Consider the following 12193-nt stretch of genomic DNA (forward strand, 5'->3'; position numbering starts at 1 on the left):
GGCTCTGGGGTGAGACAGAAAGAAAAGTATGTGTTTCAATACAAAAAGCTAAAAGAAGACTTAGGCTAACACAGGATATAACTGGACAAAGTCAATGAATGTTTTTGCTCCTTCCAAGTTTGCTGTAATAGAAAAACACTAGTCAAATGCCATATCCAGCCAGCAAATTTCCAAACAAGAAAATAAGTGTACATGTGTCTACAGCCCATCTTTGGAAAGAAATCATATAGCTTTTACATGCAAAGGATGAATGCAAATGCCAACTCCCCTGCAAAATTTCACAGCACACATAACAATATGAGAAAAGAAGCTGCAAGTATCTGATACATCTTTTCAGTCCTATCAGTCTTCCAGACTGTTGTGTGCATCAGGCTAGCCTGTTCTTGGGTGAGAATTTACACTACTCATACTGTTAGTGAAGTTATCCAGGATTTATATTGATGAATTCAAAAGCTTTCTAGATGTTGAGAACACTATGAACTCTGCTATAACAAAAAATTAGAAGCTATAGACAAAGGCAGCAAAGAAACAGGATTTAGGGTAGATAATAAGGCTGACTGCAAACTCTTTGGAAATATTATTTAATAGGCAATATTAATAATCATTAATAATTATTATTAAAAATTAATAATAATAATTAAATTAGATAGAATATATAATATCTATTCTATATATTATATTATTTTTATATAATATACAATATATAATAATATATCATTATAATTTAAATTATATAATATATATTATATAATTATAGATATATAGTATTATACATTATACATTATATATTATATATTATATGTTGTATATTATATATTGTATATTTTATATTATACATTATATAAATTAATAATTATTATTAAAGGCAATAGAAGGACATAGAGCCCATCAACAAGAGGACTTGTTGTTCTGAGATAAAATGGGAGAATGAAGCTTACATTTAAAGAAAGCCGGTGTCTGTTGAGCATCATGATAAACCTCATTTGTTTTACACTGGAGCATTCTCTATTTCCAGTTCACAGTATATCATTATGCAGTTAAGAAAAGTGGACAAGACAAAGCCCTAAAAGGTAAAAGTATTAAGGAATTCTGCAGTGCAAATGGGAATAAACTGGGCTAATTTATAAAACACCATAAGGTTAAATGATGTGGGTTCACAATTTAGAGCAAGAAGTATTTATCGCATGTAATCAATCACAACCCTTCTTGTCCTCTCTAGTCTATTAGCAACCTAGTAAGAGAATTAGATCACATCCTCCAAAAGCAGTAATACTCTTTCCAAACTCTCTCATTAAAATGATCTCTTGCTAGATATTTTTCCCCATGAATAGTATTTAATCCATCACTATTGCTAACAATTTGAATGGATAAAAAAAATGTTCTACACTTACAGGTTTGACTTGGACAATGCGATCTTCAACATTGAAGAAGAGGTGCCTGAGATGTGAGCTATATCATTAAAAATCAGTTACCCCTGACTCAGAGCTTGTGGAGCCAAACCTGTGCACAGGCAAGATCCTTCACTCTGGATACCACAGTGGCACCCAAAGCACTAAGGGAACAAGCTGCAAGTCCTCAAGCTGCAAGTACTATTGCTTGCTTTGGTCTAGACTGATCTGATAGATCTGCCTCAAACTGACTTAAGAAGATTTTAATTTCATGTACTTGCCAATCTATTTCTCTCAAACTGCATTTTAGACAGTGAGTAATCCTTGCTGCAGTATTTTTCACCCACTGGGGGGCTTTGCAAACGGAATATTGTCCTTAGTTTCATTTTTTGCTCCTAATATGATTTAAAATAATTATTTTAACACTTTATTTGGAGTAATTAATTACATTAATAAGCAATGACTAATTAATTTGTAACAGCAGAAACTTTCCAAACAGTTTTCAAACATTCTTCATTTAAGAATATTTCTTGCCCTTTGTAACTTCCTTGCTTATCTGTTTCTATATTGCACTCATAATGAGTCAACTTCTTGCTTATTTGACTATAATCAAAAAGCCATGCTGAAACCAAATTGCCTACAGATTTTTTCAGTTATCTTCTCTTTTCCCAATCTTCTTACAGAAGTTATGTCTTCCTGACCTGTTGTCAAGCCAGCCTGTTAAGCATAATGCAATCTTAGGTTGAGAACCTACTGTTATGTAATGAATTAGACATTAGGGACAGATCTGACAGTGAGTTGAGGAGCTAAAACACCAGTTTAGGCATCTGAAGTCATAGAATATATCTTGAGTTGGAGGGAACCCCTAAGGATCATTGAGTACAAGTCCCTGTTCCATGCAGGACTACCTAAAACTAAACTATATAACTGAGAGCATAATCTCAAAGAAATTAGAAAAAGCACCTTAGATGCTGAGGAGACAATTTTTCATCCTTGACCATTCAATGATAATAGGAATGCCCTAGGATTTTGATTTAGCCTAAATTCTAGTTAAGGCTTTGTCCTTTAGTTATTTATCTTACATTGTTTTAAAAAAGGGTTCTCGCTTTGGCCTATGATTTTATAACACAAATGGAATAAAAACAGAAGAGAGTTTTTTCTAGCTCTGATAATTGACGTTGAGCTGTGTTAATCCCATGTTTGCAATAATGTGTAAGAAAGCAGCTGAGCATTCCTCACAGGGCTCTGCTGGGGTTTTGAACCAGTCTCAGGTCAGATCTTCCTTTACATTGAGATGTTGGTATTGTAGTAAATAAGAGACAATTAATCAAGCAAACAAACTCACAGAGCCAGAATTCCAGATTGCCTTTTACAGGACCCAGTCCTATTTATTATTAACAACTGTAATTTTTAGAAAAATAAGGACTCTTAGCACATTCTTAATTTTCATTTCAAGTAAAAATATTACAGCTGAAGTGATGGTGCTTGACCTGGTTTAGGGATGATATTCTCCAGTTTAGTGCTCCCATGCTGCTGCTTCCTCTCCCTTCCCTCCTGAGTGTGGCTGGAGACAAGAACTGGAGGCATAAAAGACAAAGATCACAGGTTGAGATAAGAACAATTTACTGGAAATGGCAATGAGATAAGAACAGTAGCAGCAACTAATGAGAGAGGGGAAAAGAAAGGAAAAAACAGAAAAAAGCCAACCTGATAATAGAAAACATTGTATGGCTCCCTCTGCCATGTTTCCTCAACAAGCAGGAATCCCTTCTTGCTAGAAAAGTCTCTCTTTTCCCCACCCCCAGCAATGAAGTGAGGTGTTATAGAATAACTTCTGTGTCCTGGCCATGCCCCTTCTTGGTTGCTGAAAAAATTTATCCTGTCCTGGCTAGAACTAGGATAGTGCTGTAGAGTCAAATGCTAAAAATCCAATGAATCATGATATCAATGAATTGGCAGAATGGTACAAAAGCCCTAAGGATACATATTATGCATAACATTAAACTCCTGAATGCAGTGAAATCAGTGGGAATTTTACCATTCAACATGAGAAAGTTCCACTGAAACAGAATATTTTGTTGCTTTTCAGTATTTCTATTTTATTTATACTATGGTACTATTCAGAAACTCAGTGTTTTATTCATAGTAGAGTTGTAAGTCCCAAACTAATTCAAAAGTTTACACAAATGAGCATTGTTTGCATTTTGTCTTATTATTCTTATTATTTCTTGTAGCAATGGCATGTATCGACTCAGAGGACAAAAACAATAATGTCACTCGGTGAGTGACACCATATTTCATGTAAGTGAGCACAGAAAATGCTATCTGAAAACTGAAATTAATTTGCATAAATTATTTGCAGAATAATTATGACTAACAAGAACATTAAAACAAAATCTGGACCATCACAGAAGATAGCAATGAGAAAAGCAGCCAAGAACAAGACAAAGTATCCCATGCAGACTTCTGTAGTGCCACGGCTGAGCTGCCACTGGTCTTCAAGCTGCATCACATCAGGCTGGCTTGAGTACTTCAAGTTGCTACAAGTTGCTGCTGTCTTGTCTAAATAAACCACTTACAATAAATTATTCAAACAATTCAAAACCTCAGAACACATCAGTTTAATAATACATACTAACTCCAGCAGTTTCCAATTGTCTGTCACTTCTTACTATGCACTTTAAAAATATTTTTAATTAACATGTTTAATCATAGTAGCAACATAGAGACAAACAAATGTTTGACCAATGTTTGAAAACATAGGAAAAACCCAACTAAATTCATATATGTGAGTTACTTTTACTCTGTGGTACTCTTGTTTTAAACATGCAAAGTAAGACAAGGAATTAATTTGCTGCTAGAAATTTCTCCAGTTTTCTCATTCTGCCTAGGTTTCCCTATGGCTGAATGGCAAAAGAATAACTAGATTTAGAAGGAACTACCACAGTTTTGTGCTATGTGATGTCCTGCTGAGTTTCCCACATGAAGTTGCCATTTAACCAAATAAATCAAATACATGTAATAAATCCAAATAAATTTGAAATGTTCAGCCTGGTTTTCACATTATTGAAGAAAAACACTGCCATTTTCTTCTTCTGATTGAAATTAATTAAAAATAGGAAGAAAAATCTGGAGAAAATGAGGGGTCTAGCTGGGTTCTATATAGACTACCTCCCCCCACATCCCATACCCCAATTTCTGCCACAGGTTATCACAAGGCAGTTAAAGAAAGCAATTGCAGAAAATAGAAATATTTATATTAACACCATAAAGTAGAGATAGAAATGAAATTCTATGGATGTTGGTTCTTTAAATGGAACACAAAGCTCCTCTTACATTACTTAACTTTTCACTTCATGGAGCATAAGACTAATACAGCCTTAGGTCAGGATAAAAAATATTAAAGACTGCATCTTCTGCTGGGTGTCTGCTTCCACTTGAGAAGGCCTCCTTGCCAGGAAAAAATGCTGACAATCTGATCCACTTTGAGATCCACTCAAGCCTCTGCTTGCCCAACTTTTATTCTGAATTTTAGCATTATGGCTGACCAGTTTATACTACTAAAACGGTGATTTAGTTTTGAGCTATAGTTTCAAATTGTGTTTTTCTCTGTCTTTTTTTTTCAATTTTGTTTTTTTTTTTTCTACTACAAAATCACTGTACCTTGTACCAAACAAGATTTTGAATAAAAAAGATGTCCAGCATTCCTGAAAAAAACAAGGCTTTTTCATTAAATTACCCTGAGTGATGCAATGTTTGACTTACTCCATTTGGGATTTGGTTGATGCTGAGTGAGCTTTACTGATCTACTACAAAACTTATTGTGAAAACTCAGCAAGTACTCTGGATCTACAATGCTTCTGTTCTCTTATAATGAGACTATAAAAGTATTTATTTCACAGAATCTTCATAAAATTCAGCATAAAACTCAGCACCAAAGTATGGGGTTAATGTAAATTACAGTAGAGAGAAGATAGGCAACTGCTTGGACAAAAAACAGAGGAGAAAAAAGCTGCTTCTGGGCTAGTACCAAAGGACCTCAGTAAATTTTATTCAGAAGTAGACTGAACCTAATTTCCCTGTTTGTTTTCAAAGTCTCACTGAGGATTTATGTAGCTTGCAGTGGTTGTTGTCAGTAGTTTCAAGTGGCCATGTCCATGCAAATTACAAGATTTCAGTCATAGAAATATATTTTTTATATTTTATTTTCACAGTCTAAATCATAGTCTGTACCTCCTTATATATATTATTGTATAAGGACAGAATAGTTCATATGTACTTTAGGATTTTGTAAAAGCAAACTTGAAATCATGATAAAATCTTTCCCAGACTTGTGTTTGTTTTTTAAATGCCAGTGAGGGTCTGTATACATTATATAAATATATTTATATAAAGCAAAACAGGGACAAAAACCCCTTAATCCAAATGTGTTGAAAATGACACATTTTTCTATGGCAAGTTTGTTCAGCTGCTGTCAATAAGGTCATTATTTAACTGTTTTCTAGATGGAGACAGTTTATCTATAAAAATGTTTTATTTTGTTTTTTAAAGGACATAGTTCAACTTCAGCTTGGCTTCTGCAGTGGAGTACAGCAAATCCTTTTTTTTACAAACAAAATGTTCTAAATCACTGCCCTTGATAAGATCCCCAGTCCTGCTTAAATTGTTCAAAGTGTTAGAGGTGCAACCTATGCCAAAAACTATACTAGAATAAATATTGCATATATTTTCAATTTGTGGGTGAATGTAATGCAAAACAATTTGGTTGTTAGGCACATTGCAGGCAGGCTCTGCAGGCTTCCCACACACATTGCTACCAAAGCGCTCCAGTCCTGACAGTTAACACCATATGATGTTCCACTCTTGAATTACCTTATGAGCAGCAACTGCCAACTCTGTCTGTGAGTTTTGGAACATTCAAACCCTGCAGACCTGATGACTGCTTGGATTTTTTGGTTTGTTTTCCTTAGCACCCTGCTCTTTATACACTATGAATGTCTGCTTGCTCTGAAGGAGTTCTTCTGCATACTTAACTTTGCCTCCTGGAAGGCCAATTTTGCTCAACTTAGTTTCATTTAAAATCATGGAACAACTTCTGTCTAAGTGAAGGTACTGGATTTTTTTCTCCACCTTCTATTAACATAATAAACTTGTGTTTACTGAGACTATGAATATATGAGTTGATCATCAGTCTATTCCTAAAATTTCTCAGTGTTTAAAAAAATGGTTAACCCTCTGTATAAGTTAACTCAATTGACTATATGAAGACATACATTTGGTACATTGAAATGAGAATGGCCCAAAATGTGTCCCCAACAACAACAAAAATTCTTCCTCCAGCAGTACTGGATAGAAAAAGCAGCAGGTTGTGAGGAGGGAAAGAGTGGTATGCCTGGTTTTATGCATTAACTTAAATTTACATTGGCTCATTCTTTATTACACACCAAAAATTTTCCAGTTTTGTTCCACAGTGGTCAGATGAAGAAACCTTAGAAAATGGAGAAAGCAGGCAAAGACCATTGAACGTTTTATTTTATTCAATGTTGCCCTGTATCATTTGTCCTATGAGAGCTCAGCATCACTTGTGGCTTTGGAGCATTTGTCATAGCAACCAAACAAACTGGTACATGCCTAACAAGGCAAAGTGTTGTCCAGTCATACTTCCTTCAGACTCTTGCTGTCAAAAAAGATTTGTAATAAAGACTATAGATAATAAAGCTATAGCTGTAGTCAATGTACAGAGAAAGAAAGTTCAAAAATTCACTATTGGCACATACATGTAGAAATAATTTTGGAAATAGTTTTGGAAATGTAGTCTATATGCCTATAGGATTGGAGAAAGTCATTAAAATAATGGTGTCAGAAACCCTACACACCACCTGCACACCAGCAAAATCAAAAAACTACAGAAAAACATATCCATCTGAAGCAGTGCATGGAATCCTAATTTTATTCAACATCCCTGAGTAGGTTTTATTTTCCTACAACAATTTACATTGAACTTAGAGTCAAATCAAGCTCCCTAGTCATTATGGGTGTTTTCAGAAACACATCCTGCTGCACTGTACCACCAAGAGAATGCTGGTTTTCGGATGGGCATTTAACTAATTGTAAGTACACAATCCTCTTTAAAATGTAAAAGCAACAGAACTCATTAATTTAGGTTATCTGACACAAATCTAGCTTTCACTGCCTACTTTGGCCAGTGTTGCTACAAGAACCTCTCTTCTCTTCAGTCTTATGCCTCTACCAGGGCTGGAATTTGTAGTTACTGTACAGTTTAAGGTTAGTCCACAGCACCTGTCCACTGGACTTAACCACCAAGTCTCTTTCCCCCTGGTTTTGGAAAGTATGAAAGAGGTGAACATGGAAATTTGACAGTTTTATTGTTCAGCTTTCCTTGAACATGGTTAACATCTAAAATTAAAACCAAAGCATTTATAGGAAGACAATAAACAAATAGAATGGTGGTTTTATTCCATCTACAAGCACCCTGCTGAAGTTTATTTGTTACATGTGTCTCTCTCCCAGTGAGAGATCATATTCAGCCAGCCAAAGTTCCTCGGCCCTGCTTCATTGTCAGGTTTTGCCTCTGTTTGTCCAAACCTGTTCATCAGGTTCATGAGGACACTGAGCCCAACCCTTTCAGCCCAACACTTATGTCATTGCCATTAATTGTACTCAAATGTTTGCTAAGGTGTGACTGGACTTCAGTACATCTTTCTTCCTTGTTTTTAAGTTTAACTAAATTAATTTATTTACAAAATAAATTAATAAAATAAAATTAAATGTCTTATAAGCCCAATCTGTTTTCTGCTTTGCTGAGCCTCACCTCAGTGCAGCTACTCGCTTGGCTGTGTTGCCCTCCATCCTTAATAACTGTTTCTTCCATCCTTTCATATTGTTTAGAAAACGCCCATCCTATCCTCAGTTTGCATATATTTGGTCACTGTTCCAAAGGACATATTCTATTGCAAGAAATTCTTGCATGCAGATGCACTTGGATGGACAATTGCCCGCCAGCATCTTTCACCTGTGCTTCCTCTTTGAGCAGCTAGAGACATGAGGTGAAATGGCAACACTGCCCTATAGTCATTACAGGTCTGCAAAATTTAATCTTTACCCTGTCTCACTCCTTTCCTTTCTTTAATTCCAAATACTGATGGGAGGCACAGAAAAATTGTGCCATTCACACACCCACCATGAGCAGATACATTAAGATAAGGGCTCAATTATCCAGAGAAAACGATCCTGATGCTCCTTGTTAAAGGCACCAAAGGGAAGCAGAAGATAGCTGAGCAGACAGGGGTGCCTTAAATGGCCATCAGAAAAGGAAGAGAGGTCTGGGAGAATATTGATTATGTGGCAATTTAGGAGGCAACAGGACTGATGTGCTGTTCGTGTTGACATAGTTCAACAATCTTTTCTACCTTGTGCCGATCATGCTAATCCTCTTTGCAAGCCTGATAGGGTTATTCACCCTAGCCTGGCTTCCCATGTAGAGCACCTGCATCAAAAACCCGCATGAAATAGCATTTTGTAACAGCACTGCTGTTTTAGGCCTAACCATCCTTCCCTAGGAAAATAAGGCAATATTCAAAGGTGGTTACTTGCCAAAGAAAACAGAACAAAGTGGCAATTCCCATGTTAGACTGTCAAGATAAAACAGCATGTCTTCTGTATAGGAAAGAAATTAAAAGTGTTTTTAAGTGTAAGAATTTTGTTCATTCATCATTCAGGTAAAAGAGCTTTCACACAGGGGAAAATAAAATAAGCTTTTCTATGTTGATCTGCTTATCAAGAGAATCCTACCTGTTCTTGGCACAGAGTGAAAAAGCAAAGTAAGTCAACTGCAGACAATAAATTACCTGGACAAAAAGAGCTGAAAAAGAGTAATGCATTACAAGAATCCTGTTGTATGTACAGGATTACTCCTTTACTTCACTATTAAGAATTCTGATTTGGTGATGAACAGATGAAACACAAGATTCAGTATGTGAATTGCTCAAGGCAAAGATCATTATGGGTTTGGTTTTGGTTTTGTTTTTTTTTTTTTTTTTGTATTTACACATATCACAACCACCACTGGAATTTCTGGAGACTAATATAACACAAATATTATTGCTTCTAATACTATTTCTATGGTAGTAAATGCTATTTATAAGAAACAGAAAGCTGGTAAAAATCTTCTGTGAAGGAAAAGAAATTAAAAATGGCTGTAAGTTACATGGGATGTATTGAGATTACAGCACTTGGCTGTTTAAGTTTTCTGTCTCCTATGGATAACTGCTGAATTAAGCATAGAATGGCAGATAGGGGGACTGACATATAATGTTGATTCTATTATCATGAGATCTATATCACCTATTTTACTATGGGAAGAGGTTAAATTATGATCAATAGTGATCTGTTCAGCACAGGCTAACATGCTATATATGGCACAGATGCATAGCCATCTCACAATTTCCACTGCAATCCTGACAGCTACCCCTTCAGTTTTGTGCACAGCCTTGGGAGTGTGAGTAAGAGCAGTGCCTCAACTTTGGGTTTGCATGGATCTCTGCTCTTCAGCATGGCTTCATGCTGATTCTTGGGTTTTCAGCATGTCCAAGCAGTTCAGCAATGCAGCCTGATGTTGACTGCTGCAAATGATAGAGCAGAGTCACAACCAGTCAAAAAACTGCCATAATATTTTGCCTCTCCAAAGTTGAATTTTCATCATGCTGACAATGGGCTCATCATTCAAGCCAGACTGAGCCTGGACACAAATATCCCTTTCTGTATTAGTGGATATTTCTGAAGTGAAGTCTGGAGTCAGATCCTTTCTTGTGATAAACTTCCCTGCCTGAGTGAGATCCCTACCCTCTAAGCTCTAAGCAGCTCTTGTTGCCAAGCACTAGACCTAGACCCATAACAGCTCCTCTACTGAATGTGGTTCTGTGTCTTATTCCTCCCTGCTCTCTCCCTTCCAGACCACTTACCCCTCCAAATATCAAGTGACACAATTCCCTCTAGGTATTAGTGCATCTGGTGTTTATTCCATTTCTCATGCTATCCTGGAAAGGGGAGGAGGTACTTTCCAACAGGCACCATTCTCCCAAACTTTTATATGGATTAACAATATGCAAAATTTCCCCTCCTCCAGCCTCCTTCTATCTGTTTCCCATTTATTATCAAATATGCAGCTACTTGAAGATGCCCTGGCTAATATGCTGACATGAGACTTGCATGTCATGCTGACATGTAATCTTGCAGAGGAGAAATGAAACAGCATCTTATTGTTTAGAAATTTAAAAAAAAATAAATTCTTCCCTCCCCATCTGTATTTCCTTGCAAATTTCTGATTTGATTGCTAGCTTGGTTTTTTATCCTTCTTGCACACAGCACGCTCCTGAAAGATTCTGTGTACTTTTTTGGATGCAGAAAGCTGTAATGTTCCACCCACTGCATTGCAGTTGTGACTGAGAAATAGTCTGCAAAATATATGGGACTCCCAGAAGATCTGAGACATTATTATAAATATATTTAATGTTAATATCCTATGATAATGTTTATTTAGGAATCATATATGGTGTTAAATAGTGACATTATTGCTCACCACAAGGACTGTACTTTCCTCCTTTATTTGAAGAGGTTCACTATGTTTTCATTTCATTTCAGTTTGATTTTCATGAAAACAGCTAGTTACTTATTCCTTAGTGACTGCTCTCTTACTGAAAAAAATGTTGTGTAAAAATATGATTTACGCCTAAAAAGCAAAGCTTGTCTTCACTCTGAGCCCAAGTGAGAGAAATGCCCACTTTAGAATGGTCCTCTGCATTCTTGGCAAGTCTGGCTTGTGAGCCATCACTATGTGTAGTATAGTGAAGCTCAGAAAAAAATCTTCTCAGAAACAACTACCCTGAAGCAGTTCTCAAGGAGTCTGAAGAGTAAAGCCCAAGCCACTAGAAAAGGTCAAGAGGTGGATAGAATACTGTAAAGAATATCAATTCACAAGCTCAGATTTTCTCCAAAACATAGACTACAAGCACAGGAAATAAAACAACCATGTAAATTATTTGTGTTGTCTGCAGATGAAATTTTCACATCTCATACTTTTCATGTACTCCAAAATTATTTTTCTAACAATATGGATATCATACTAACAACTGATGTACCTAGCCATTATACACTAATTTAAAGAAGATTTTTTTAACTGTTTTGCAGGAGTTTAAGGAGACACAGTACAAAGAAGAACAGATTTAGACATCTGTCTTGCTGGAAGGGGAGGGAAGGCAGATGGAAAGGGAAGGAGTTGAAGGAGGCGGAGAGAGGGAGTGAAGAAGGGAGAAAAAGAAATTCCCTCTTAATTTATGTCCCTACCCATACCCACTGAAGCAGAAAGTGATGTAATCACTTACTATTTTTTTTTTTCCCCAGAAAACTTGCAGTAGGTTTTGCTTCCAAAACTCTTATACCTGGTATACAGGAGAATGTTATAACAACAGAATTAATTACATATTCTTACTTCTGTATTATCTATTTGAAAAACTAGCTCTGTCAAGAGCTAGTTTATTATGTGAAGAAAGTGCTCACTTTATTTTCTGGCTAGACACAATTCATTGTTTTCCTATGGGTGATGACAGATCTCCCTCCTGTTACAGCTGAAAGCTGGCAAACAGCTATTTGATGGTGTTAGAAAAAGCCCTATAAGACAAATAGAGAAAATGTAAGCCTGATTTCTAAATCCTCTAGATTTTGAAACTCCTCTAGAATTTGAAAGGCAAAAATATGTTTGTTTACAGGTTAATGGGGCACTAGAAAAC

General features: G+C 36.0%; 1 long non-coding RNA gene across 1 annotated transcript in view; it reads left to right on the forward strand.

The window, feature by feature from the left end:
• Positions 1 to 12193, forward strand: part of LOC110483304 (uncharacterized) — a 70038-nt gene that overhangs the window by 15515 nt on the left and 42330 nt on the right. Inside the window, exon 3 of the long non-coding RNA XR_014953800.1 lies at positions 1394 to 1701. This is a non-coding gene — a long non-coding RNA (uncharacterized LOC110483304). The remainder of the gene's footprint in view (positions 1 to 1393; positions 1702 to 12193) is intronic.

This window comes from Lonchura striata, chromosome 3 (assembly GCF_050655825.1).
Source record: "Lonchura striata isolate lonStrDom1 chromosome 3, ASM5065582v1, whole genome shotgun sequence".
In the NCBI taxonomy this organism is placed as follows: Eukaryota; Metazoa; Chordata; class Aves; order Passeriformes; family Estrildidae; genus Lonchura; species Lonchura striata.